Source organism: Pinus tabuliformis, chromosome 8 (assembly GCF_031772625.1).
Source record: "Pinus tabuliformis cultivar Carrire ecotype Pingquan chromosome 8, CPIR1, whole genome shotgun sequence".
Lineage (NCBI taxonomy): Eukaryota > Viridiplantae > Streptophyta > Pinopsida > Pinales > Pinaceae > Pinus > Pinus tabuliformis.
Window position 1 is genome coordinate 210,960,716 of NC_142294.1, and position 5,702 is coordinate 210,966,417.

General features: G+C 38.7%; 1 pseudogene; it reads right to left on the reverse strand.

Annotated features, from left to right (window-relative positions):
• Nucleotides 1-386: 386 nt before the first annotated feature.
• LOC149234877 (uncharacterized) lies at nt 387-5,419 on the reverse strand (annotated as a pseudogene).
• Between the last annotated feature and the right edge of the window lie 283 nt (nt 5,420-5,702).

The window sequence follows — 5,702 nt, forward strand, 5'->3', positions numbered from 1 at the left end:
TTGCCAAGTTCTTAACAAAGACAAAATAGATTAGGTAACTCACAATAATCTAAATGCCTAGCTACGACCCTATTTTATAATCTTGATGTATTCTCTAGAAACCTTATTTTATTATTTTCCCCTCGAAAAATGAAGGAAAATACCATGGGTAAATTCAGTCAATTTTGACCATATCAAGAAAAGGGAATATTACATCCTACTAGGGTTTCAATAGTTTCAAGAACATTCTTACTAGGGAATGTCCCATTCCTATTCTTCAACTTCACTGTTCAACTTTCATAGTCATAACTAATTTTTTCACGTACTTTTGATATACCATATGTTTTCAAAAGCTCTAGGTTGAGTGATACAATATACTAAATGTACATAAGCAAACAAAAAATGAATTAGGAAATAATGTATCCAAGCCACAAGAACAATGGAAATTGAGTAACTGCCATGAAAAGCAGAAGGTAGTGATTCCTGCTTGAGTCTCTGTCATAAATCCTAACCTCAACAAATATGATTCTCTTTATGGTCTCAACCAAGAAAATTACCATGCACAGGCATATCTAACGCATCAAAACATAGTATGAAAAACTCCAAACTATCAGTGGCAAAACATGAAGAGCTATGCCCACAAAAGCATAGCCCCCATATGCAACAAGCTCTAAAATTGGAGCTTCTCCACCACCAAGTGCATATAATGACAAACATAACAATAATGAATAATCCAACCAACCAAGGAGACCCTTTGAGAATTGAATACTCAATGCCTTGGGAATGAAATTCCCAAGTAGACCTATCACGAGACCACATATGACTAAATAAGTTCCAAGTGCCATAAAGGGGATATATAAGTCGAGAGCATTTATATCATAGATAGGTGGCTTGTGTGTGAGAACACATGGAATCTGCTCAACTATCCTTGTCTAGTGATCCATTGTTTTGCACATGTTATGTTCCACGACCCAAAATTCCTTCCCTATGTGCACCTAATCCATCTCGATTAAATCTTGAACGAACCCAATAAAATGCAATTTTTAATGGAATTGGTGTTGTGTTCATTGGTTATCTATGTACGCCAGGTTGTGCACCAAGGTCTTTATACATGACTTTGGGTACTTGGGTAGTCGAGAGGGGTGTTATTCTCCCTAATGTAGTTCATGAGGAATTTGGACGACATGGAAATTACAAATGCAAATCAAATTTTCTTCTCTAACGAAACACTTATGTAATAGATGGGATCCTCCTCATTATGCTTCATCTCGTTCCCTGAGATGTAGATAGGGAACCATCATCAATATCCTCATGCAAGTTCCTTGATCAAACATTTCCATATATTATCCTGTATTGTTCCTCTTGGTTTTATACTTCATTAGTAGAAGAATAATGAACAACACCACAATCCTCCATCCCATCCAGAGGACTCTTCTCCTGCACACAACAACGAGGTAATCTTCACTCAACTCTCCAAAAGTTACTTCTATAGTGTATTCTCTGAAAATTTCAGCTAATTGAGGTTGTCCCCATAGAACAACCACATTGAACCATAACATGTCTCTTCCGTATCAAGTGAAAGTTGAATATCTAGAGCATGTTGAATTTGTGTCAAAATAGGAACCAAGTCTAGATAAAATTGCTTTTTCCTTTTTCTCGTTTTAATTATTTATTTATTATTTGATACACTCCAACCCAAAACTGATACATACAATAAAACAATACAACAATGATTTATAAGTTACAACACTCTTAGTACCCAAGTCACGCTTCTACATCAAGTTCTACGATGTCAAGGTTGGTTTTCAGTTCCTCATTTTTTTGTTGTTGTTGTGCAAATGGCTTTCCAATTGAACCATCATCTGCCTTTGCAATGTTGATATTTTGAATTTTTTTTTCACTTTATGTCAAGGTTGTTTCTCAATTCCTCCTTTTGTTCTATTTTTGTGCAAATGGCTTCCCAATTGAACTACTATTTGCCTCTACGATGTGGATATTCTAAATTTGTTTTGCACTTTTTGTGTTGGCACGAGATTGGGGACATGTTCATCCATTCACATAAATTGTTCAGTTCTTACATGGTTAACACCAGTAATGCCAACCTTTTTCTTCTAGGAAAGCATAGGCAAACAATCATAGGACTACTTGATTATTGGCACACCACACCTGAGCACATCACGTTCTTCCTTTTGGAGTTTGAAGTCTTTTAGGGTTTTGGGCAAAACAATTTTTTAGGGAAATGGGATTGGCATTTTTCCTATTTGTCTGAAAGTTTGTAGAATGGCCTCTATTATGGAGGAAAATGTTTACTGGATTCATCTGTTGTTATTGACAGAGGTCATATTTTGGATGGAATGACACCACATTTTAATGTTGCATATCTTTCAATGCAAGCTACACCTTTCTAGAGGTGAACTTGCAAATTGCAAATACTATTTTTTTTTTGACATGATTACATATTTATAATAGATTGTATGAACTAGGTTGTTGTTTTCAGAAAATTGCTTCGTATTACTTTAATTTTAGTGTTAGATTGTACTGGTTAAACATCCTACAACAATGAAATTTTCCTATTGCTTGCATACATTGTCGTTGTTTGTTAGGAAAACAACGAAGATGGTTGTAGGAGGAGCGATGATTAGTTCTATCCAAAAGCATGACATGAATCAATTACAGATTGGGCCTATAACATTTATTGCCTAATCACACAAATATAAAATAATTGGGGAGATACATATCTTTATTATACTCGTTCAGGCATAAGAATGAAATTGCAAACACAAATATCTTATGGGTGGTGCAAAAAAACCTACATAAAACTTGAACACTAACCCATGACTAACAAATGTAGTATTTTGGAGATATATACCAGGTTTATTTTCACATGGGCTTGTAAATTTCTTTTGTAGTGGAAATTTCCATGCTCAAGGTGACCATTTTGCTTCTCCTATTGTTCAAACTAACTGGAATATTGCTCTTCACCATGCTCAATGAGAGGTGACACCCCAACGACATGAAATGATGGAGATGTCATGAAAAATTAAAGGGGTAAACTCTATAAAATCAAAATATTATAATATTTGTTGATGTGACATCATTAGGAAATATGCTTGGTATTGCGTGGGAAAAATTTAGAGTTTTGAGGAGCATAGAACTGAAACAATCATTAGCATGCTCTCAACACAAAATTTATCTACAAAGGTTGACAGGAAAAAGCCTTCAACAAGTCCCATTGTTTTATGAATAGATGCATTTAGTCTTGAACAATTAGAAGACTTTTCTTCCTTTTGGAGGAACTAAATAAACCCGTTTCCTCTTCAGAGAATTGCCTTCAGAGAGAGCTCTTGGTGAAAATTGAAATATGATCTGTCATGACTGCCTCCATAGGACTATTGCTCAAACCATGAGTGATATAGAACTTTCACACAAATTTATCTTTCTTTTATTTTGTTCAATTTGTACAGAACCATAAATCAGATATTTTGGAATTTCCCTTTTGCATGAGCATCCAAAACCATACACAATAGCTTTTTGAGGATAGAAAGGGATACCACACTTGTAAATTACTAGACTGTAACAACCAACAAACAATGATTTTTTTCACAACTGCCCAATATCAAAGTTGATGGAAAAGATCCATTTAAAGATTTTGATAAAGATTTTGCATACCTGAAACAAGGGATATAATCAAACAGTTCACATGCATTTTATTATAGACCACCCTAGATCCATCTTAACCCCAAATCTATCAAGCACCGAGAGGGATCAAATCTCTCAAGGTGAAAATCTCTTTTTTTAGTGCAAAACTTGAGGAAATCTTTGCACCTAGAGATATTTGATTCCTCTTGGTGCTTTATAGATTCGGGGTTAAGATGGATCTAGGCTGGTTATATAATACTATATAATATCTATATTTGTATCTATGTGTCTCTTTCTTATTCCCTCTCTCTATCTCACCCCTAAACATACACACTCTCTCTCCCTCCCTCTCTCCCTCCCTCCCCCCCTCTTCCTCTCCCTCTCTCTCTTTCTTCCCCTTCTCTCCCTCTCTCTCTCTCTCTCTCCCTCCCTCTTCCTCTCCCTCTCTCTCTTCCCCTTCTCTCCCTATTTCTCTCTTCCCTCTCTCTCTTCCCTCCTGGTCTCCTCTCTCCCTCACTCTCTCTCCATATCTCCATTTTCACTCCCCCTCTCTCCACCTTTCTCCCTATATGTCTTTCTTCTTTCCTCCCTCTCTCCCCCCCTCAAAATCCATCTTTCTTACTCTCTCTCTCTCTCATCTCTTTGGAGTCCTCTCTCTCTGCATTTCTCTCCAACTTCCTTTTATATCCCCCCCATCACTCTCTTCCTCTCTCTTCGCTCCAATTCTATCACTGTCTCCCTCCCTCTCTCCTTTTCTCTCTCCCTTCCATCTATGTGTATCCCTCTCTCTCTCTCTCTTCCCCTTCTTTCTCTATCTCTCTCCTCTTCTCTTCTCTCTATTCCCTCGTCTCCTCTCTCCCTCAGTCTCTCACTCAGTCTCTCCCTTGTCACTCCCTCTTTCTCTCCACCCCTATCTCTATATGTCTTTTTTCTTTGCTCCCACTCTCTCCCCCTCCAACTCCATCACTCTTTCCTTCTTTGTGTCTCTCTCCCACCTCATCTCTCTCTCTCTCTCTCTCTCTCTCTCTCTCACCTCCCTCTCTCCTCTCTCTCCCCTCCTATATCTCTTCATTCCTCTCTTTCTCTCTCTCTCTCTCACCTTCCTCTCTATCTCTCCATCTCTCTATCTTTCTTTCTCTCCACCCTCCAACTCTATCACTGTCTACTCCCCTAACCCCCCCTCCTCTCTCTTGTATTTGATCCCATAGTATTGTGTTTGAGAAAGTATCTAAATAAAAAAAAGCTCAATTGGTTGTGAAATATTAAACCCATATTTTGGATCAATCATGTCAAAGAAAATACAATAATTAAAAACTTAAAAGAATCATGCACTATCTTTCCTCTATTATTGTTAGTCACTTTGCTTGATCTAATGACTTGGATCCTTAGTTAAGATGGATCTATGCTGGTTCTTAATAATATTATTTATATTATATAAATCTCACATCTTCATATATAAAAATATTATATTTCTTAATTTTATGAAAACCTTCCCTGGATGCGGGTGCTCAGTAGGGATAATGCGGTGGCGGCCGAACGAAATGGCATGTGGCTAAACCACATGGCCCTCCGTAATTTGGCACACTGGTCTAAACATGACATTAATAACAACCATAAATGGCAATTAAGGGGACGCCATCTCCAACCTGCCTACAACCACCCACCTTGGCTCCACGCAAAAATGAATACCGACGATACTCTTACCACTGCACCTGTCCATCATCCTCTGCCTCTGCAATGCCGCTGCCCTCAAGCTGCTGCTGCACCCAGCTCTCGCACTTCCACCGGGAGGCACTGCCATCTCCTCTGTTGTATTGAATTAGGCCCAGGAATTCACTTCTCCCAGAGCCTGGCCTGCCATTACGTCTTCCACTCGGCCTCTGCAGCCAGTCCCTCCTCAGAGCCGTCCGTTAATTTCACTAAGCCTCTGCATTACCCTGAGCCCAATTCAGGAAGAAATTCACAAATTTTTGGAGCCAACATGACGAGAACGCATCATCGTATGCGCAGTTGCTGGGGCGGAAGCAGAGGAAGCCTGGCTCGTCCCCCACCTTCCCCGGTCTCAGAGTCCACCTCCTCTCTGG